The following is a 24708-nucleotide window of genomic DNA, read 5'->3' on the forward strand; positions in this document are numbered from 1 at the left end:
GTTTGTATCATTTCAAAGGGACCCACTGTTTGCAATATGACTTGCTAGCTAAATGAAACCTGCATAATTTCCCCTCCACCCTTCTGAGCTCTTAGCTGGGACCCCCTGTAATACAGATGGAACTTTTTTTTAAGATTGATTTCTTTTCAGTTGTGCTGGGTCTTTGTAGCTGTGCATGCGCTTCTCACTGCGGTGGCTTTCCTTGTGGAACACAGGCTCTAGGGCGTACAGGCTTCAGAGTTGCAGCTCAAGGGCTCTCCAGGGCACTGGCTCAGTATCTGTGGTGCACAGGCCCAGCTACCCCTCGGCATGTGGGGTCTTTCCAGACCCGGGACCAAACTCGTGTCCCCTGCATTGGCAAGCTGATTCTTAAACACTAGGCTACCAGGCATGCCCTAAGCAGAAGTTTCTTAAATATATATGTCATGTATATATAGGAGATTCTCAGGAAACCAATTACACTCTCCAGGATGGCCCAAACCACTACCTCAAATACCACCTGCAGCTAAAGACCAAAGAAAGATTTGTGTGAGCGGTGGAATTCATGGAAGGTGAGAGGAGGAAATGTTTGGTAAACACAGGTTGCCCTGCAATGCAGATAAGTCTCCCAGGTTTAAAAGTCATCCGAATCCGCAGTAAAAGCCATCTTCCTAGTATAGGCCCCCTCTTCCTAATGTAAATTTCCTTTATAAATACAGATTTCCCTTACAAAAGGACCACTTTCAGAGCTTCTCAGGCGTCTGCAGTTTCTCAAAATAACCCTATGCCGAAGAGGCGTATTTCATATTTTGAATAGAGTATTCTCCCCCCTTTGCCAGCCAAGCTCAGGGCTCGCCAAGGCCGCTGGGTGGCTCTGCACTGGCGCCCACACTCCCAGCGTCTCTGCCTGCGGGCTGCCCTGCTCTGTGTGCCTCTCATCAACACACAGCTGTCTGCAGCGGCAGGCCTGTGGACTCCACCTATCCTTTCCAGGGTGATGAGCAACAAAGAGAGAAACAGGGGCTGGCACTAGAAAAGAGCGAACACAGACCGCAGAGCGCACCTAGACGCTTCTATCACAGACGGGGCACGCAGGGCCAGGGCACTGAGGTTGCCCTCAGGGTCCTTTAGAGATGGAGAAGGTCTGACACAGGGCGCTTTGCCATGAGCATCCAAGGTTGGCCTGTTCCAATCAAGGGGTAAGGCTCAATGTGAAGACAGAATGGCCTTCTGAAAAGCCCTGCTATCCCCCAGCAAGGATGGAGAAGAAGCTGGGAGCCAGTGAGTACTCTGGAGCCAGCTGAGCACAGGTTCCACTCTCACAGAGATCTTGGAGCATCAGGGGAGAGGGTTACAGAGGGGTAGAGGAGGGAAGCAGGGATAGGGAGGGGGCAGGAGAAAGAGACATAGACACACACATTCACACACATGCGCACTGCTCAGAACACTGCCTGCTGTGCTCAATAAAGGTCAGGCGTCACCATTTCTAAGCCTAACCCAGGACTGTCCTTCCGTGGTTGGGAAAGGTGGGTTCTAGGGCTGCACACCACAGGGGATGTGGTTGTTTACAGTGTGGACTCAGAAAGGCCTTGGATATCTGCAAAGAGTGCGAGACACAGGGGGAAAAAATAACTCTTCTTATTTGCTTTTTTCAGCAACAAAGTACAAGACACTGAAAAATGTCTCTTTGAAGATGTGGACAGAATCCAGCAGGTAAAAGCTGGTAACGAGAAATAAACTGCAGCATTCTCATTATTAGTACTGCCATTTGATTTTCTCTTCAGGGTGGTGTGTATGTTTCATGACGATGATCATAAAAGGTATGCAAAGGATCCCAAAGGGGCACTGGAGACCCTGCTGGCCCATCTTCATGCCACTCAGGACCCAGGTACCCATCAGATCCTGGGTTCCTATGGTGGGAAGAGCTGTGTCCTTGAGCATGAGTGAGGCACCAGAAAACTCCCTCATTCTGTCCTTCCTTGTTTCCTGCCTCTCACAGTGACACGTGCCGGGTGGTAGCAGTCTGTCCACCCTCCCTGTTAACAGGGTTGGCAAGAGCCTTCAGGACCCCTCCCTAAGGACAGCCCTTTGTTCCCAGGCCATCTGCTTCCCTACGGTCACCTCAGTAGGCTTCAGACCTGCACCTTGACCACTGCTGAGCAACGCAAGCATCCAAGGTGAACTCTCCTGCTGTAGACCCATCTATTCCCAGTCTCAGCCCTGGGCGGCTAAGCCCCAGCTCAGAGATGGCCCCAGTTACATCAGTGCATCCAGGGGCCAGTGACAGGCCAGCAGAACTGAATTGGAGGCCTCAGTGTGGTGCTTGGGCGTGCAGCTCCAAAAAGATGCATTTTAAAACAAAATGCAAAGGGTAAATAAAGAGGTTAGAAAAACAATCACTCTTTGCATTGCAAACAATTTGAAGACATATCAAGAAATTTGAAAGCTGTAATAATCTCCCATTCCTTTTCTCCCAGAAAAGCATACCCAGCAGGATTGCTCAGCCCTGCCCCAAAGTACAGGCCCTGCATCTGGCATCCTTAAACAAGGACGATCTTCAAGGGCACTTCAAGGCCTCGAGGCAGAAACAGCTTCCTGACTCAAATAGGCTGTTTTTAAATTGCGAGGACAGACAAAAATGTGTGCCCCCACTCCATGTCATTCAGGGCAGTCTGGCATGCCTTTCTACACAGACTTGCAGAGATCTTCAGCTTGCTAATTAAATTTACCCCACTTCACCCCATCTAAATACCTCTTTGGAAAAACAAAAACCACATAAATCTTAAAGTTCTAGTTATTCAGTAGGTTTGAAGCCTACTGAGGGGACTGAGGAGAAGCAGGCAGCCTGGGAAGGAGGGACTGTCCTCAGGGAGGGGGCCTTGGTGGGCAAAAGTTTATTTTGAAAACAGTAAGATTACAGATCGTAAGAGAAAAGATTAAGATTACAGATTGACAAGAGAAAAGGCAAATTGTGAATCTCACTCCTCATTTCTGAGAATGATTTTTGCAGAGTAAAACCACAAGGCCTTCAGAAGTGAAGTCTGAAGGTTCATGGCTCTGTGCAGGCTTCTCTTTGGGTTGTTCCACGGGAAAGGCTCCTGCCATTCAAAACAACGCATGAAAAATGCCCTTTTGTGCACCACAGCTGTGCCTGAGCATGGCCACCTTGCCTGTTGTGGCTGTCACTGTTTCTCTCCTTCTTTCTCATCACAGGAATGTAAAAACTGATACTACATGTATTTTCAAATCTTGCAAATACTATCACCAAAGAAAAACAATATGCCAGCCCATCACAGCAACCCAGTTTTGGATTCACATTATTTTAAATTAGCCAGACTGTCACACTTAAAGGTCACTACGTACATTTCTATTACAGTTGAGCCCAGACCAGAGCTTACGTGACCACTGCCTTTAAAAACAGCACACTAAACAATTCTTAGACTCTAGTACAGTGGGTCTGAACCAGAAGTGATTGTGTCTTCCAAGAAACACTTGATGGTGTTCAGAGACATTTTGGGCCATCATGACATGGGGGAGGCACACTGCTGACATCCAGTGGGTTGAGGCCTGTGATGCTGCTGACCATCCTACGGCGCCCAGGACAGCACAGCCTGCCCTGACATACACATGAAAGAATGACCTAGCCTAAAATGTCAGCAGTGTCAAGTTTGAGAAACCCTGCTCTAATAAGTTGCACTACAGGTGAAAAGTAGAAAAGCCTCCCCCTCACTGAATACAGCTTGGTTCTTCCCACATCAATGCACAATAGCATGAAAAAAATCTAGAAAATGATATAGAATAAACATGATTCCCATCTGGACAATTTGGTTTAAAACTGCAGCAACTTATAGTAATATCCATTGTATTTTTAAAATTCTTCTTCAAAAATAGATAATAAGTATCTTAAAGGTGTTTGACAGCATCAGCAGGGACAATTTGTTCCCCTAGGCAGGACCATGGTGGCTAAAATTACTAACAGTAAGTGATAAGGGTTTTGTAACAATCAACTTGGAACAAATTGCCCCAATGCCACCTTCCTGGATGGCAGCACAGTGAAACCACAGTGCGAATCTGAAATGGAGGCAAAGGCAATAAAATGACAACAAATGTCCTGCACTCACAGGGGGACTGGGGAAGGGGGGGAGAAGAGAGGTGGATGGAGCAGCTCTGATGCCTATGAAATCCAAAAAGCATTTGAAAAGTGGGTTTTCTTGATCTGATCAGCACTAAAAGGAAATCTTATATATTTGATCAAAGTTTTTTTTAAACACAGCATTTCCTTTTGAGCACTTTTTCCCCCCATAAAGAATCAGCAAAATATAGGATGCTTCAGGACTGCAGATACTGGGTCCCTTTTTATAGTAACAGGAAGGATATTTCTGTTCCCAAGGCAACCCGAGGTTTCACTCATCAACATGGCACCAAGTACTTTCATGAAGCACAGTACTGATCTTCTGAGGTTTCAAAATTGAGAGTTCTGTGCCTAAGACAGGGCATGATGGTCCCCCACACACCATATCTGAGTTGTGTATCAAATATAAGAAACAAGGATAAAGAGCAGGTAAAATTATTTCTGAAGTTTTTCTCCAGGTGCTCATTCAAGTGGATAACAAGGCATTTGGGTCCAACTGGCTCTCAGATATTTGCTCTTTGCAGAGAGATGTCCACTGGGAACGTGTAAGACCTAAAAGCAGTTCAAGGATGGGGAGCCCTGTGGTGCAGCCCGGTCCTTCTCAGAGCCCTGTCCCCGCTTCCTTTTTGCCCTGCCCTTCACACGGCTAAGGCCATCCTGTACCCAATCTTCTCCTCCCAGCCCACGCAGGCGGGCCTGAAATGGAGCAGGACGGTATGGTCCTTGCCTCCCCTGACCACCTTGTTCTCTGCCTGCCTTTGGCCTCTGGAAAACTTTAATCAAAGAATAAGTTTAATCAGAAAAATGAGAAATGCTAAAACAAAGGAAAACAGTCTAAGGAGACTAAATAACAACAATGTAGTCATTAAGCATAGTCAAGGACCTTTAGTTCTTTCTCAAGGGCTGTAGATAATATTCAGAGCCATATCCTGTGAGCTGTCTTATAGATACTAAAATCCCAGGCGGAGAAGTTAACTACATGATGACCAGACTGCACCCAGGACTTGAGCTGCCACAATTCCAAGAACTGACCGCAAAGAAATGGGAACAAGTGCACCCCGGAACTGAAGATTAACTGTACCTACAACAACCAAGATGATGCTGGTCAGACCACCGATGACCAATTTGAACACGACTGTTAGAGATGACTGTACTGTTTCCACATGTAGTGCCCCCACACCACTCTGTCTATAAATGCTCTCACCTCCTGCTTCTTGTCGGGGAGGGGGGCAGTCAGCCTTTGGACAGATGTCCGCTACCCTCCCCACAAGTTGTTGGTATCTGAAATAAAGCAAACTTTCCTTTCCACCAACCTGGCCTCTTTACTGACTTTTGAGCGGCAAGCAGCTGGATCCCCCATGCATACCTTTCAGTAACAGGGCCAGGGCCTGACCCACAGAAAACCTGTATGCCTCTGTGAGCTACACAGTGAATGAGTAATCCAGATGAGTGTTCATGGGGATATGAACAGGAATGTAATGGAAAGGGAAAAATGCATTCTAGCCCAGAGAAGTAGATGCTACACAAAAAGGCATTTGCAATAGCAACAGAAAATGGTAAGTTTGGTAGTCAACAAAGTGGTAAATTTGAGGAGCTTGGAAAGTAGCTAAATTGGAGACTTCAACAACAGCCAGTTTAGAGAATTAATGCTGGTGATGATGAGGATAAGCAACATCACTCATGCCAGGCCCACTGCTAAATATGTTACACTCTAAGCTCATTTAATTTCCCAACAAATGTAAGAGGTAAGTACTATTATAGGGTTTCCCTGGTAGCTCTGCTGGTAAAGGATCCACCTGCAATGCAGGAGAATCTGGTTCAATTCCTGGGTCGGGAAGATCCCCTGGAGAAGGGACAGGTTACCCCACTCAAGTATTCTTGCCTGGAAAATTCCATGGACAGAGTAGCCTGGCAGGCTACAGTCCATGGGGTCGTGAAGAATCAGACACAACTGAGCAACTTTCACTTATCAAGTACTATTATTGACCTTGTTTTCCAGCGGGAGAGTGGGAACTGAGAGGTTAAACACTTTTCTGGGGTCACACAACTGGTAAATGGCAAAGGCGAGATGCAAACTCAAGCTGTCTGAGTCTAGAAGGCTTGGGGCCTTCTAGAGACTAGGGGCTTGGATGCTGCCTAGAGGTGAAAGGCAAGGCCTTGCCTTAATGGCACTGAATGCAGAGGAAAATATATTCCACATTCACAACAGAAAACTAGAACAGGTACTCAACTTTGGGCTTCTAACTCACCTAAGGACGTTTAACACCTGCCACAGACAAGAAATCCACAAAGCTAGTCCTCTGTATTTTCAGAAATTACAGTATTTCAGACATGTGACTACTGCTGAGCAAAATACCTGAGGAATCTTTTCACATCTCTGCTAACCATCCTGGTGTAACTCATAACCAGCCAGTCCAGCCTCAAAAATACATAGAACAAATCAACTCAAGGGTTTAAGAAAGTCAAGAATCTTTTAACTTATGGGTTCAGCAACTAGTGTCTACACATTAAAGCTTGTGTACATATATGATGCATTGTTATTTGACAAAAATATAGTAAAAATAACATTCTGTGTAAAAATACTCCTGTGTTTGGAAGTCATGTCTCAGGGCCCTTGACCCAAAAGGAAGCCACTTTCAGCCAAGTCTGAGCAGAGCTGCTGCATGGCCGGTTCAACTCTTTGAAGATTCTTTGTAAACTGGGACTCTCTGTAAACTGTAGGTAGCTACCAGTATTTTAAGTAGTGCAGAACTGACTGTGAAGAGGCAAAATGGAATCTTTGGGGATGATGAAAGTGTCCTAAAACTTTATTGTGGAGAGAGCTGCACAACCATATAAATGAGAACTGTTCATAGAGAATGGGTGATGTTGACAGTACATAAACTGCACCTCAAGAAAGCTATAACAGGAAGAAATGGAGGGGGGGAGGAATAAGGTCAGAAAGCAAAGGAACAGAAAAGTAAGCACCAAGTAGGAAGAGTAAGCAGTGTTTTGTAAAAACCTGTTTCAGCTACATCAATACACACACTGTAATATCTGTTTCTAACTGTGGAGTTATTCATGATCCAAAAATCAGTAAGGCCCTGCTTTAGGGTAATGACATCTAGAAGTGCTGTGCAACCTTGATGGGAATCCCCTTGGGATCTCATTACACGGCAGGTTCTCCTCAGTAGGTCTGGGGCAAGGCCAGAGTCTGCATCTTGAACAAGCTCCTGAGTCATGTTGACGCTGCTGGTCTGTAGACTCCACTCTGAGTAGCAAGGAGCTGGGGTACAAATGGAGAATGAGCTGGCAGGAATACACAGACTTAAGACTGTCATCACCAGAAGGATCCTTAGAAAAATTTAATACATGTTTCCCAAATGGCCATGATCATGAGAACCGTCTAGGGGTTCTTCTTAAAAATACAGATTCCTATAATCAAGACAGTGTGGCACTGGCATTGGCATAAGGACAGACACACAGATCAAAAGGACACAACAGAATCCAGAAACAGATCGACAAATACACAATCAGCTGAATAGTTAACAAAGGTGTCAGGATAATGTAATGGGAAAAGAACAGTCTTTGTAACAAATGGTGCTGGAACAAGCAGATATCCATATGCAAAAAAATGAACCTTGATCCATATCTTACACCATATATAAAAACTCAAACTGGGTCTATAAAACTTCTATTAATACCTAGGAGTATGCAAAGATTTCTTAGAACACACAAAAATCTCAAACTATAAAAGAAAAAACTGACATATCAAACTTCATCAAAATTTAAATCTTCTGCTCTTCAAGACACAATAAAGAAAATGAAATGGCAAATCAGACAATGAGAAAATATTCACAATACACATGTGTGACAAATAACTTAAATCCAGAATATAACAAAAATTATTTTAAAAAAATGCCTGAATTTAACATAAAAAACTATTGACCAATCTTATTTATGAATAAAGATGTATAGTTTTAAAATAAAATATAAGCAAATAAAAAATTCTTACAGTTAAATAAGCGGACAGCTATTATAAAAAAAATGGGCAAAAAAAAAAATGGGCAAAAAGTCTGAACAGGCATTTCACATGCCAAGAAGCACATGAAAAGCTGCTCAATCTTCAATCATCAGGAAAATGCAAAGTAAAACCACAGTGACAAATCATACAACCACTGGTATGGCAAAAAATAATAATAATTTAAATCTAATGAAAAACTAACCATCTAAGTGCTTGCATGGATGCAAAGCAAGTAGCCCTCTCCTACACTGCAGGTCAGAGTGTAAACTGGTACAAGCATCTAGGAAAAGAGTTTGGCAGCTCCTTTCCCAGTTAGAGCATTCATGCATCATATGACCCAGCAAGCCCACTCCTATGGATTTATCCAAGACAAATGCAAACGGGTTTACAAAGCAGTTTGTACCTGAATGCTCACAGTATCTTTGTCCATAACTGCCAAAAACTGGAAACAAATGTTCATCAGCAAGTGAATGGCTAAAATGGCAATGCAGCAAAAACACGAGTGCATTCTTAGTGAGAGAAGTACACTGCAGCAATAAAGCAATGAATTACTTATATACACACACAACATGGATGAATCTCAGAAACATACTGAGTGAAAGAAGCCAGAAAGAAAAGAGTACACCCTACATGGTTCCATGGACATGAAATGTTAAAAGTGGCAAAACTAATCTATAGTAACAGAAAGTAGATCAGAGGATGCCTGGGGCTGAGGGTGAAGCATGTCTGCAAGGGGTTGTGATGGTCAGAAATGAATACATTCGTTGAAACACCGGTATTAGTATACTTAAAATGAGTGCATTTTCTCTGTATATCAATTTTGTATGCAAATCTATGTACAACAAACATATAACGCAATAAAATTAATTTAAAGCAGATTCCCAAACTCCTCTTCAGACCTGATGAAGTGGCATCTCCCAGGAAGAGGCAGAGAACCTGAATTTGTAACACAGAAAAGGAGGCATGAAGCAGCTTCATGAAGGTCCCAAATAAGTGGTTAACAAGCATCTCTGTTCATAGGAATGAATATATATCAATATTTCCCTAATAGTAAAACAAATAGGGAACAGGGCAGGATAGGGAGGGGAGATGAGAGCAGTGTTCGTGACATGGCCTGCTTTGTCCAAGCAGCATTTAATGGGCCATAATAAAAAGCAGTAAATAAATTATTTTCATTTAAGACAGTAAGAGGCCAGTTCACATTAATAAATCATTTCAATATCATTCTGTCTACATCTCAACCTGCTCCTCAGATGTGTTCCTGGGTCTGCGAGCTTGAACAGGACCATTTCCTAGGGGACTCCGCCCTCCTGCCACACCAAGCTCCCATCTTTGGTTGGCAGGAGCCAGGGTCTCCCTCCCCTCCAGGTCTTTGCAAAGCTCTGTCCCCAGATTGGAATACCCTCTCCCCCAACCCAGCACACAGACACTTAGTATTGACTGATGAGTAGCTACTTCCTCCAGGAAGCCTTCCAAGATCTACCCGGGTATCCCAGAAGGGAAAATTCTGTGTGTTTCCGCAGCCCATCCATCTTCATTTGTGCAGTTGTGATACTCCAGCTTCACATACCCTTTTAGTTTCTTTACCACTGTTTTCCCAGCAGTCAATCCAGAGAAGGCTCCAGGGAAGTATTTGTTGTCTGAACACTTCAAATACCATCCCATTCATGTATCTGTGAGACCCTTAAGTGTGGTCTTCTCCATCACCCTCTACTCTTTGAATAAAAGAATTCTTTCACTCAGGGAAAACAATTAAGTACCTATATCTGGCACATTTGGTTCTGAGGGCAAAATACTTCCTGTGCTCTTCAGGGAGTGGCAGGGTGTGGGGGCCTGGCCGGGCTCAGACAGGTGCCTGGAGACCCAGACACTGACACCCCAGAACCAGGCAGGTCTGACTGGGCTGCCCTGGAAAAGGTATCAACAAACCCACGGAGCCAACAGGTCTGTGTCACAGCCACTGGCTGCGATGGAGACAAGCCTGGTCCTCAATGGGATACGGAGAACTGACTGGTAACAAGAGCTCATCTGTTATCCACCCCACCAGGATCCATTTTAGGAAAGCAACAAGGGCTTAAACCAGTGGCTCTCAAACTTGACTTTTCATCAGAATCACCTTGAGGGCTTGTGAAAACAAAAACTCTGGGCCCCACATTCACAAAAAATCTGGGCCCGATTCACTAGGGCTGGGATGTGCTAGTCACTCAGTCGTGTCCGACTCATTGTGACCCCATGGGCTGTAGCCCACCAGGCTCCTCTGCCCATGAAATTCTGGGCTGGGTAGGGCTGGGGTGGGGCTCAGGAATTTGCATTTCAGGCAAGCTCCCAGGTGATGATGATGTTACCCTCTGAGAAGCCCATAGCTTGCTTCCCAGAAGCATCTTTACACATAGCCTCAGCCCCCTGTGTTGTCTTGGAAAAAAAATCTTTCAGGCCCTCAGCTTCTTGTCAGCAAAATGGGTTACATGCTATCTGCTTCTTGGGGTTGTATTAAGGATTAGAAAATACATCTGAAGCATGTAGCATGCTATCTTTCATGGGTCAGAGCTTTAACCACAAAGACATTTTATGAAAAGGTATTTAGGAAAAGTCTTGTTTAGAAGACCTCAGTGGCTAGAAGATGAAGGACCTGAGATCCTTCTGCTTTCCTCTCCAGTCATTCGAACTGCATCTCCCCTTTGGATCACAAGATGCTGCCATGGCCCCAGCGTCATCTTCTCACAGGAGAGCAGACAGAGCGGGAGGAAGAAGGGAGGAGCCAAAATAGGGAAAAAGGAGCTCTCTCCTCAAGCTCATTTCTCTTGGATGCCAGAAAGATTTCCCAGTGGTCTTCCCCTTAAGGCTTCTTAGCTGGTACTGGATTACATGGCTGCAAGGGAGGCCAGGAGAGTGGATACATGGCAAAGGGGAACAGAACCACCAAGAACAACTTAGGCTTGAAGTGACTCAAAGTCTGGCCCCGGTGCTGACTATCCCAACACCCCAGCTCCGAAGAAGGAAGGAAGGGCTGCTCTGCTGTTTGTCCTCCTGTGTGGGATGCCCCACTGCCAGAGTGAGGGGATGGATGTCCCCAAACAAAACCTGGACAAGCATGCTGCTGAAAACAGATCTGGTCCCAGGTACCAGCTGCTGAATAAATTTAAATCTCTCTCTCTCTCCTTTCTCCTTGTAGGTTGAGATTACTGCTGTCTTTGCCACAAGATAGAGTGAAGAACTAAATAAAAGAATTGGCTGTCCACTTTTTGTCTTTTTAGACTGAACTCTGAAAAACTAGGGCTGTGTTGACTGTGTCACACATCACAGGTCACCACATGTCAGATACTCATAAATGTCTGTGGAGTGTGCCAGGAGCCACTTTTAAGCACCTGTCCTTAGGTTCTGTCAAGGCTGTTTCTAGAAATGCCTTCTGGGGATTTTTGCACCAAAAGAGATGCTGCTGCAATAGAAGCTAGAAGGAGACAAGGACTAACACAGATGACAAGGAGAAAAGACTAGCTGCTGTAAAAATAGAGCAAAGAGTGTTACCAGGTTGTGGTTCAGGCAGGCTTGGGTTTAGACAGGACATTCAAAAGACACTGCCATGGAGGAGAGGGGGTGCAGGCCAGCAGCCTCACCCACACAACAGGATGCAGGGGTGACAACTCGACTGTGTCTCTCCTACCGACCTTGACCAACTAACTGGAGCGTGGGATCAGCAGAATGTTGAGGCCACTTCCAGGTGGTGTCTTGAGTCTGGCATGCAGCAGGTAGGATCGAGGAGTGTCAGCATACGTGTCACATGTTTTTTCTTTCCCTGGATGAAATAACTCAGGGATGTTATTTTGACCAAAAGACATTGACTGGGACTTCCCTAAGGGTCCAGTGGTTAAGACTCTGCGCTTCCACTGCAGGGGGTGTGGGTTCAATTGCTGCTCAGGGAACAAAGATTTCACATGCCACATGGCAGAGCCGAGGAAAAAAAGAAAGAAAAAGAAATTGACTGGCCTGGCCTTTGTGGTAGTTTGAAGGGGTCACAAACGAAACTCACCAGCCTTTTGCAGGCCTAGAATGGCTCCTCAACAGCTCTGACCCACGAAAAGCAGTGTGTTATGTGCTTTACTTTCTAATCCTTAATACAAACTCAAGAAGCAGGTGTCATCCATATCATTTTACTGACAAGAAACTGAGGGCTTGAAAGGTTTTTTCCCGAAGACAACACAAGGGTTTGAGCCTATGTGTAAAGATGCCTCTGGGAGGCGCTCTAACACCTGGCTCCTGGGGCCCTGTCCTCCTAGGGGTCTGAAGGCTGAGCCTACACAGATACCAGCTGACTGACATCTAGAGCTAGGTCAAAAGTGGTCTCACAGGGACTTCCCGGGTGGTCCAGTGGCTAAGACTCTGCACTCCCAATGCAGGGGGCCCAGGTTCAATCCCTGATCAGGGAATTGATCCCACGTGTCACAATGAAGACTGAAGATCTCACATGGTGCGACTATGACCCAGTTCAGCCAAATAAATAAATAATTTAAAAATAAAAGTGGTCTCCCAGGCTAAAAGTGATACAAAACCTCTGCCATCAGAATGTTCACCACTTTTTGCTTTAAGAAATAAGCAAACCCCCAAAATTCCTCCCCAAACAGGAGTTTATACTATTTCTCTCAACCAAAGTATACAAGGAAAGGCAGGACAGAGCTTGTCCTAAGAGTACACCACGCACTCTCTCACGTGGCTCAGAAATTCCACAGAGAGGGCCTGCTAGTACTTGCTCCATTGCAGGAGCAACAGATAGGAAGGGATGGGAGACAGATACAGCTAGCCTGCAAACCACACTGCTGCTGGCTCCTCAGCACCAAACACAATTAGTAGATTCATTAAGTAGGGCTCTGACTACCCTCTTCTGTCAAGGTTATTTGTTTTGAGCAAGATGGTTTGCCCTGATTAAAGGTACCAGTGGCCAGTAGTAAATGATAAAATGTTTTAATTTGCCCAAAAGAAATGAAAATATCTATAACTCCCAGCAAGAAACTAAGCTTAGCCAAATCTTTCCTGCATTGATATTTGTAATCAACACAATGTTTTATGAAAATTAGTTAATAAGATTTATAGTCTAAAAAGATGAGTAAAATGTGCATGCCACCCAGTCTCTGCTTCCCCAGTGTTAACTGCCCACTGGGCACAACTGTAACGTCAACAGGGCTCGGATTCCATTCACAAGGCTTTGGCTTATTCCCTGCAAAACCTAACCTGGTACCTTGTATACAGCAAGCACACAATAAAGTATGCCCTCTTAATACCAGGGCATACATTAACTCCGTAAATGTTAATTTACGGAGCTCTCACTCTCTGCTAGGCATTGTATTAAATGCTCTGCCCACATTCTCTTGTTTAAATCTCTCAACAAGCTGTGCAGTTGGATATTTTACTCTCCCCTTCGAGAGTGAACTGACATGTTCAAGGTCATCTAGATAATAAAGAGAGCAGAACCAGGATTCAAACCCAGGGCATCTGGCTACAAAAGCAAGCAAAAAGCTATGCTGAATGCAAGTGCAACCAGTTATTTTCTCAGCAGCAGTAACAGTGATTAGCATGCTACACACTGATACAGTTGATACTGGGCCACACAAGTTTGAACTGTGTGGGTCCACTTAACACACAGATTTTTTTCATTATTAAATACTACAATACTACATGATCCAAAGTTGGTTGAATCCATGGATGTGGAATCTCGTGTACAGAGGAACCACCTATAAGGAGGAACCATGTATATAGTTCAGTTTAGTTCAGTCGCTCAGTCGTGTCCAGCTCTTTGCAACCTCATGGACTGCAGCACACCAGCTTACCCTGTCCATCACCAACTCTCGAAGCTTGCTCAATCATGTCCATCAAGTCGGTGATGCCATCCAACCATCTCATCCTCCGTCATCCCCTTCTCCTCCTGCCTTCAGTCTTTCCAGGGATCAGGGTCTTTTCTAATGAGTTAGTTCTTTGCATCAGGTGGCCAAAGTCTTGGAGTTTCAGCTTCAACATCAGTCCTTCCAATGAACACCCAGGACTGATCTCCTTTAGGATGGACTGGTTGGATCTCCTTGTAGTCCAAGGGACTCTCAAGAGTCTTCTCCAACACTACTGTTCAAAAGCATCAATTCTTTGGCACTCAGCTTTCTTTAGAGTCCAACTCTCACATCCATACATGACTATTGGAAAAAACCATAGCTCTGACCAGATGGACCTTTGTTGGTGAAGTAATGTCTCTGCTTTTTAATATATGTATATAGAGGGTTGACTCTAAGTTATACTCAGATGTTCAACTGTGGGGAGGGTGGGCAACCCTAACCCCTGCCTTGTTCAAGGGTCAACAGTATTTGCAGATCTACCATTAGTGACTATTAGATACAATTTCAGTTAGAGAAGAAGTGACTGAATTTACACATCTAGAAACTGCACACTTGATTTCAGTCCCAGAACTTGCTCACACTGTAAGGCCAGTCCAACCCAGAGCAGCTTCTGGCCCTGTGGTTCTGAATGGCCTAGTTCTCAAGAACCCTGCAGCCCAGCGAGACAAAAGAAAGCCAACCTGGGAGGGAAAATTGAAGGAAGGTGGTCAAAAGGTATAAACTTCCAACAATAAGATAAATACATGCTAGGAATGTAATACACAACACAATGGCTATAACTAGCACTGCTATATAATATATAGGAAAGTTGTTAGGACAGTGAATCCTATAAGCCGCCATCACAAGGAGAACATTTCTTTCCTTTTTTTTTGTTTTCATTGTATCTGTATGACAAGAAACCTGTATGCAGGTCAAGAAACCTGTATGCAAGTCAAGAAATCTGTATGCAGGTCAAGAAGCAACAGTTCGAACTGGACAGGGAACAACAGACTGGTTCCAAATTGGGAAAGGAATATGTCAAGGCTGTATACTGTCACCCTGCTTATTTAACTTATATGCAGAGTACATCATGTGAAATGCCAGGCTGGGTGAAGCACAAGCTGGAATCAAGACTGCCGGGAGAAATATCAATAATATCAGATAGGCAGATGACACCACCCTTATGGCAGAAGGTAAAGAGGAACTAAAGAGCCTCTTGATGAAGTTGAAAGAGGAGAGTGAAAAAGCTGGCTTAAAGCTCAACATTCAAAAAACAAAGATCATGGCATCCACTCCCATCACTTCATGGCAAATAGATGGGGAAACAATAGAAACAGTGACAGGCTTTATTTTCTTGGGCTCAAAATCACTGCAGATGGTGACTGCAGCCATGAAATTAAAAGACTCTTGTTCCTTAGAAGAAAAGCTATGACAAACCTAGACAGCGTATTAAAAAGGAGAGACATTACTTTGGCAACAAAGATCCATCTAGTCAAAGCTATGGTTTTCCCAGTAGTCATGTATGGATGTAAGAATTGGACTATAAGGAAGGCTGAGCACCAAAGAATTGATGCTTTTGAACTGTGGTGTTGGAGAAGACTCTTGAGAGTCCCTAGGACTGCAAGGAAATCTGAAAGGAAATCAACCCTGAATATTCATTGGAAGGACTGATGCTGAAGCTGAAGCTCTAATACTTTGGCCACCTTATGCAAAGAACTGACTCATTAGAAATGACCTTGATGCTGGGAAAGATTGAAGGCAGGAAGAGAAGGGGGTGACAGAGGATGAGATGGTTGGATGGCATCACCGACTCAATGGACATGAATTTGAGCAAGCTATGGGAGATGGTGAAGGACAGGGAAGCCTGATGTGCTGCAGTCCATGAGGTTGCAAAGAGTTGGACACGACTGAGAGACTGAACAACAATATGACAAGATGGATGTTAGTTCAATCTACTGTGGTAATCATTTCATCATATATATACATCAAACCATCATAAAGTGATGTATATCAATTATTTCTCAATAAAACTGGGGAAAATAAAGAAATTCAGCCTCACAGTGACAGAATGAAGGCAGGTGACTTAGAAGGGCGTCCCAGGGTGTAACAATGGCTGTCTATCCATCTGTCAGATAAATTCCTGTAGTTGTGCCCCATCTACCAACTCATTTACTTTGAGAACTATTTAAGGAGGATTTACAGCTAACCTGCTAATGTAAGGAGAGGGAGGGAGGAGGAAGGGAGATGACAAAAAAGCAACAGGGAAAGACAGCAGAGTGGGTGGCTTATACTATAATTTGGGGGGGGGGGGAATCACTGGTAGACAAGGATCTAAGAAAGCTTGCCCCAAATCTGGAGAGACAGAGTACATCAGTGGCTCGGTTGCCTAGGAGTGGGAGATGGGAGGAAACAGGGAGTGACTGGCAATAGGCATGGGATTTCTTTTGCAGGTGATAAAAATATCTTAGAATTGATGGTGGTGTTGGTTGTACATTGCACAATTCTGTGAATGTGATAAAAAAGCAATGAACTATACACTTTGAAGGGGAAAACACTGTGTGTGTGTGTGTGTGTGCGTGTGCGTGTGCGTGTGTGTGTGTGTACGTTAGTTGCTTAGTCATGTCCAGCTCTGCGACCCCATGGATTGTAGCCCACCAGGCTCCTCTGTCCATGGAGTTCTCCAGGCAAAAATACTGGAGTGGGTAGCCATTCCCTTCTCCAGGGGATCTTCCTGACCCAAGGATCAAACCCGGGTTTCCTGCATTGCAGGAGGTTTCTTTACCGTCTGAGCCACCAGGGAAGCCTGGGGAAACTGTATGGTAAACCAAAAAGGAAGAAAGAAAGAAAGCTGGCCAACTATCAGAAAATCACAACGAAACCAGCTCTAAAGTAACAAATGTTAAAACCACAAATACATAAGCAGAACCAGTGAAAATCAGAGCACCCTGGTATGTATGCATGGTAGGTTATAACAAAAGTGGATGAGTTTTATTGTTTGCTTCAAAGCAGAGCAATCTAAAATCTAAAAATTAAATATATAAGGCACTTTTTGTAAACAATCTGTCTCATGTTTGAAAACAAAGTAGTTGCAGAATATGGGATCAGAACCAGAGAAGGAAGAGAACCAGTTCCAAGCCAGGCAACGACATCTGACAAAACAAACATAGGAGGTGCTACAAAGCATCATAAAGGCCTGCCTGATCCTACAGAACCAGGCTTTCAGAGTATTCCTGAGGAGGGTGACCCATTTGTGAGGTTATTCAATACCCTGTTCCATAAAACAAGGCCTCATAAGTAGCTGAAAATATGTCAGGTAGCAGGGGAGCCTTTCTGATTTTTGGTCCTAAAGCCCTGCAGTGGGCAGAGTATTCCTCCTAAAGCCTGTGTGGCATTTCAAGGATTTGACACAAAGATCCTTCTTTTTAAAAGTTTCATACTAATCCTGAAAGCGCCCTTCCTTACACCCAAGCCACCTTCAAGATTCTCTCTCCCACTCTAGTTCCTCAGAGGTCATAAAAATCAGTGACTAGTGGAGATGATTGCACAACCTTGTGAATATATTAAAAACCATTGAACTGCACACTTCACAGGGTTGAAATTTATGTTATATGGACAATACCTCAAAATAATTTTTAAACTGTTTAAAAAATTAGAGACAAAGACAGAATTACCATAGGACCCAGCAATTCCACTTCCGGGTATATACCACAAAGAATTAAAAACAGGGTCTCAGGAAATTCCTGGTGATCCAGTGGCTAAGACTCTGCTCCCAATAAAGGGGGCCCAGGTTCAATCTCTAGTTGGGAAACTAGATCTCACATGCTGCAACTAAGAGTTTATGTGCTGCAACAAAGACAGAAGATCCTACGTGCCACAGTTAAGACCTGGCACAGCCAAATAAAAAAATAAAAATAAATATTAAAATAAATAAATAAAAGCAGGGTCTCAGAAAGATACCTGTACACTCATTTCACAGCAGTATTATTCACAACAGTCAAAAGGTGGTAGCAACCCAAGTATCCATTGACAGATGAACAGATAAACAGAATGTGCTTTATACATATAGCAGAATATTGTTCAGCTCTTAAAAGGAATGAAATTCAGATACACGATACAACAATGGATGAACTTTGGGGACATCATGCTAAGTGAAATTAGCCAATCACTAACGGATAAATATTGTATGATTCTACTTATATGAGGAGGTATCTAGAATAGGCAAATATACAGAAAGTAGAATATTAGTTACCAGGGACATGGTGGAGGGGATAATGGGGAGTTACGTAATGATACAGAGTTTCTGCCTGAGATGATGTAAAAGTTCTAGAAATAGATAATGGTGATGATTACACAATATTGTGAATGCACTTAGTCACTGAATTGTACACTTAAAATTGTTAAAATGCCAAAGTTTATGTTGTGTATATTGTACTACAATAAAAACCAATTAAAAATCAGGGCCTTCACATCTAAGAATTCATACTTGATATCTGCTTCAAGGTAATAAGGCGCTACAAAAAGGACTTCAGAGAGCAAACACTCTTTTTATATTACAGATTTGAGGCTGAAACATTTTAATTGCATTAGTCAGGTTTCAACCCATTAGGTAGTTAAGATTTAATGCTTATACATCTAACCTTGTCATTTGGAAGAAGAATCAAAAACAGAACAGCACAAATAAATATCTCTGCTTTTCACTCTATTAAACAGCCTGCAACTGTAAGACACCTCACAACCAGCACTGTCTTATGGCATTTTCTGCAGTGACAGGAACGTTCAGTATCTGTGCTGTCCAGTATTGGAGCTACTAGCCACTAGTGCAACTGGGGAGCTGAATTTTTTATTTTACTGAATTGTAACTAATTTAAATATTCACACATAGCAACTGGCTTACATAATTTGTCAGCACAGAGTCTAAAATCCCAAACTTAAAAACATACAGCACACCACCCAACTCTCCTGTCTCGTCAAAAGCCAAATGCAGTTTCCATAGTTCCAGAAAGTCAGATGACCTTCTACTGAGCTCTGGGCCAATTTGTGGGGTGAAGCATCTAGCAAAACACGGCAAAAAATAAGAGTGTCCCTCTCTTCTCCCGTGTCCTCTGTGGAAAGATGCTAACTGCACAAAGTGGGCAGAGAGAACTCAGCAACAACAATGAAAAAGAGGACCAAGGATGAGTCTGACATACAGAAAGGGGAAAAGGAATGCCACTAGCTACAGAGACTCCTGAATAGGGCATAACTGTATACTTTAAGGATTTCTGTGTGTAAATTAAGCTCTGAGTGGCAGAAACAGCAGTAACATTCCTGTGCAGAAGCTGGACAGCACGGCTAAGATGGGGCCCAGGAACTATTTGCTGAGTATCTGGTAGTGCTGTCCTGCTAGCCACAGGCACCAAAGTATAAGTGACTGTTCTGATCATTCCCACGTGCACAAAGATTGTCTCCAGTCCTCTAGCTGTAATTGTTTGCTCATCTATGGCTTCATGGTCCAGTTTTATACTTCCATTTATGGTAGTTTTCAGTGTCAAACTTGGATTATAAATAAATTAGAGAAAACACAGCTCAGTTGGTCACTAGGTCCTTGAAAGGCAATACCAGTATTTATCAATACACTTATATTATATATAATGTATATATACAATGTGTATATATACACAATATACAATATATATATGTATACAACATATATATATATATTACATATATATGTTGCATAATATACAACATATATTATATACAAACATATAATTTTTATATTCATAGACATGTTGTACTCAATGCATAGATGATGACAATGATATCCGTGACCTCAAGGAGCATAGCTACGTGCACGACACCACACTAAGCACTTTGTGTTCATTATCTCATATAATCCTCCTGTCAACTCTGTGAGGAATTTGTTACTATATTCATAAGAAGCTGTGGCTGGAAGAGACCATGAAACTAATCTACAGCCCCACAGCAAGTTAGTGGCCACACCAGTACCTGATCAGAAGAAGGTAACTGATAAACTCATCAAAATTTTTAAAAAATTTTATTGTGGTAGGAATACTTAACTTGATACTTACACTCTTAAAAAAGTTCAACTTGTACAATACGTACAAGCTGATCATTATTACATTATAAATATGTGTTTACATGCCTCTGTCTTGGCCAAACTTGAACAGCAGGTCTCTAGAACTTATTAATTTTATTTAACTGAAACTTTATACCCACTGATGAGTAACTCTCCATTTCCCCTCAGCCCCTGGCAGCCACTATTACACTCTTTGATACTATGAATTTGACTCTTCTGAGTACCCTCATGTAGGTGGAAACATGCAGTATTTGTCTTTCTGTAACTGGCTTATTTCACTTATCATAATGTTCTCAAGGTGTTGTCTCTGCAGGTACCCTGACCTGGATTCTGAGGAGGGGACTCCAAGCGATTGGGTTCTTAGCCTCCTTGGTCCAGGATGACAAGGAACAAAGAGAGAGCAGGGTCCAAGTCCTAGAGGGACAGGGCTCAGCAGGAATGCAGGTGCCTAAGTTTCTCCACAATTTGAATACAGCAGGCAGAGCAGCAAAAGGCCAGGAGGTCCCCAGCACCAGCCCTGCTCAGCCTGTCCCAGGAGCATCTACCCTGAGACAGCAGTTTTCTCAGAAGACCGACGCCCTCAGGATCTGAGTGCTGACCAGCTGAGGCTCAGTCAGGGACACAGGTTCTCCCACAAGGGCTGGGAAAGTCCTCTGCCACGTGGCCGGCAAGCTCCTCATGCACACGCCACACCTGACGGTTAAAGTCACAGCAGCCAGGCCTGCTGCAAACACCCCAGCGCCTGGAATCAGAAGCCTGGGGCCTTGAAACCTGAGCACCCTCCTGGAGCCAGGTGCATGCCCAGCCAAGAAGAGCATCATAAACAAGTATAGGAAGTGGCCCCTCATGTCCAGATGCTCCCGAAGGAGCCACAACCCTGCCTGCCTTTGTCTCACACTTGTCCCACCTTCCAGACCAGGCTCCCCAGCCCCAGGACTGATGCGCTCACTCTGCCATGTCCAGGGGCATCGCAAAATCACTTCCACTTTGCCTCCGCCATCCTCAGCAATCCCAGGCTGAAGTTTCCAAGGCAGGTTTCAGTCTACACACGTGACATTCCCTGGGATCAAGGACGCCTGGCTTACCTTGAAAGGTCTTCCTCCCACAGGCGAGAAGCTACAGCATGCTGCTACACGAGCAGAGTCCAGGGAGAAGGAAAACCCAAGCCTCTGTGAAAGGTCCAAGTTCAGACTCCCCATAAGGCGGCCCGTGGAACTGCACTGCCCTCTCATTTACATACATGCTGAAGTCATTTCCAACCAACGCCCTCAGGAGTTGAGGCCCATATCCCCTTCTAGGGCACTGCTCACTTATAGATTAACTACCTTGAGAGAGAAGGGTATGCAGAAGTTAGAAACAAGGCTCTCTGCTCTGATCCTATTTTAATTTGGGAGAAAACCCACCTTGAGCCAGAGATGGGATTGTAAGCATAGGCTCTCATCTACACCTTTAGCTTTGCTCAGTTCTCTGCCGAAAACTGCCCTTAGTAATTTCTTTCTCTCCGAGGAGCACTTATTGTACTGGCTACTCTGAGATTTGTCTCACGAAAAAGTGTATAGTTTGGCCAAGACAGAGGCATGTAAACACATATTTATAATGTAATAATGATCAGCTCAATAAATCTGTATCAGAGCAAAGAAGGACACACTGCCTGGGGGAGGCAGCTGTGTATGTATCCCAACATTCACTCCAAATGACTGCAATGAAAAAGACCGACAAGAGCAGGGACTGACAAAGATGTACAAGAACTGGAACTCTCATGCCCTCCTGGTGGGAATACAAAATGGCAGGCAGAATAACAGCCCCTAGAGAAGTCCACGTTCTAAGCCGTGGACCAATGAAAATGTTACCTTCTGTGATAAAAAGGCCTCTGCAGATGTGATTAAGGTAAGGATCTTGCATGGGGAGACTATGCAGGGTTTTCCAGCTGGGCCCCATGTAATCCCAAGGGAGGTAGGAAAGCTAGAGTGAGAGAGAGGACACATCACAGTGGGAGCAGAAATTGGAGAGAAAAGGAGATTGGAAGATGCTATCCTGCTAGCTCTGGTGATGGAGGAAGGGGCACGACCCGAGGGGTGCAGGCAGCCTCCAGCAGCTGGAGAGGGCAAGGAAACGGACTCTCCCCCTAGAGCCTCCAGAAAGACTTTGCTGACACCTTGACTTTAGCACTTCTGATGTCCAGAATTATAAGATAATAAATTCATATTGCTATAAGCCACTAAATTTGTGGTAACTGGTTATAACAGCAATAGGGAACTACTTCCAATTGTTTGGAAAACAGTTTGGCACTATCAGCAAAAGCTGAACATATGCTTACCTTCTGACCCAGTAATTCAACTCCTAGGTATGCACACAACAGAAATGCATGTGTATGGGCATCAAGAGATATGTGCAAGCATGCTCATAGCATTTTTATTCAGAATAGAAAACTGGAAATAACTGTCTATCAGCAAGAGAATGGATAAAAGAAACTAGTATGTATAGTCATAATAGTATGTATTATGTATGTCATAGTATGTATAGCCAGATAATGTAATACTACCCACAAATAAAAAGAAATGAACCACTGATATCTGCAACATCATGGGTGAATCTTATAGACATAATTCTGAAAGGGAAAAAATAGACACACAAAAAAACTATATACTTGATTAAGAAGTTCTGGAGATGGATGGTGGTGATGGTTGTACAACAATGTGAATGTACTTGCTGTATATTAAAAATGGCCAAAACGTTAAATTTTATGTTATGTATATTTTGCTGCAATATTAATGTACATACTATAAGAATCTATTTCTATAAACCTCAAAAACAAGTAAAACTAACCTATAGTGAAAAGAGGTGAGAACAATGGCCACCTTTAGGGAGTTCTGTCTAGAAGGAGGCACAGGGGAGCCATCTGGGTACTCGAAATATTTAGTTCCTTGATCTGGGTGTTGGTTACATGGATGTACATATAAACATTCATCAGACTGTGTGCTTAAGATCTGTGCACTTTAGTTTCCAAATGCCAACCCCAAGTTTATTTCCATGTGATCTTATTTACCTGAATTAGTGTTAACAACACCATAATGGAAATGGAAGAGAAAAGAAAAACCCACCCAAAGTGTGTGTGGTCAGGAAAGGCTTCAGGGAAGAGGTGAGATGTGAGCCAAGCATGAGTATGGGCAGTGAGCATGTGGGTGCAGACAGTGCTGGAGACAACCAGCTGGGGGTGATCACTGACCAGAGATGGATACTGGAGGGGTAAGCAGGAGTCCTGTTCCAACACAACCAACCTGGGAAACCCCAGCAGAAGTTTAGACTGTGCTTATGCTAGGCTGATGTCAGAGAATGTCACACAAGAGTGCAACACGAGGGATCCATGGCAGGGAGGGTGACACAGAGACCCCTGAAGTTCCTGTGATAATGGCTGTGTCCTAAACGACAGGGTCTGACCTAGGCATTGGCAGTGGGGATGGGGTCATGAGAGATGGACACAGAACCCCCTGCCTTGGTTGTAATGGGAGAAGGAGAAGGGAAGTCTGGTAAGTCTGCTGGTTAATAAGCCCACATGGCTGGTGATCCCGCTAATCAGAGTGAGCAAGACCAGACTACCTTTTCCCCAGCCTTCTGGGCTGGCAGTGGAGGACCACGGCATGTCAGAATTGGAAAGCATAGGTCAGATGACCTAGAGTACCAGTGCACTCACAAGTAACCAAGTTCTTCTCCCAGGCCAGCACATGAGGCCACAGTTGTGAGGAGCAAGCTGGATGAGAGAGCTGAGGCTCACCTACTTCAGCGAGCATGTCTTAAGAGAAGGGAGAACTGATTCCTTCAGCTGCAATGCTCATGGCTCCCCAGCACCCTCGCCACCCTCACCTTCCACCATGGGCTTCTCCTGTGATCTCAGTCCCTGCCAACATCCCCCTGGAAAAGTTCTCCCCGCAGCCCATCTATATTCTGCAAAGCTCAATATTTCATCTCATGATCTGATGATGCCTTATAAGTCAATCTGGCTTCTCCTCCAACCAAGCTGTGTAACCAAAACTGAAGCAGGGACAAAAGAGGCATCCCAGGGCCCCCAGGAGCCAGAAATAAGTCTTGTCTGGTAGATCTATCATGGCATTGCAGACAAGATGTGAACCACATGAGCTAAATGCCAGTTCTGGTCTTGGTGGCCTGTGCACATCTGAAAAGACCTGAACAACAAGTACTAAATACCAGAGCTTGTAGAGAAGAAACCAGTAATAGATGGGACAAATTAGGAGTCCGGCATTAACATACACATACTACTATATATAAAGTAGATAATCAGCAAGGACCTACTGTATAGCACATGGAACTCTAATCAATATTCTGCAATAATCTATATGGGAAAAGAATCTGAAAAAGACTGGATATATGTATAGGTATAACTGAATCACTTTGCTGTACACCTGAAACTAAATTAACCGTGCTCCACAACAAAGGAAATGATAAGCAAGGTGAAAAGACAGCCCTCAGAATGGGAGAAAATAATAGCAAACGAAGCAACAGACAAAGGATTAATCTCAAAAATATACAAGCAACTCCTGCAGCTCAATTCCAGAAAAATAAATGACCCAATCAAAGAATGGGCCAAAGAACTAAACAGACATTTCTCCAAAGAAGACATACAGATGGCTAACAAACACATGAAAAG

The 24708-nt window shown here is 43.9% G+C and overlaps 1 protein-coding gene and 1 non-coding gene across 9 annotated transcripts in view; one reads left to right on the forward strand and one right to left on the reverse strand.

The window, feature by feature from the left end:
* MAP7D2 (MAP7 domain containing 2) overlaps positions 1 to 24708 on the reverse strand; it is a 96978-nt gene that overhangs the window by 62520 nt on the left and 9750 nt on the right. The gene's annotated exons all lie outside the window — the stretch shown is intronic.
* Positions 12466 to 12538, forward strand: TRNAG-CCC. Its single transcript has one exon. It is a non-coding gene; the product is annotated as a tRNA-Gly (tRNA).

The sequence above is a fragment of the Cervus canadensis genome, chromosome X (assembly GCF_019320065.1).
Source record: "Cervus canadensis isolate Bull #8, Minnesota chromosome X, ASM1932006v1, whole genome shotgun sequence".
In the NCBI taxonomy this organism is placed as follows: Eukaryota; Metazoa; Chordata; class Mammalia; order Artiodactyla; family Cervidae; genus Cervus; species Cervus canadensis.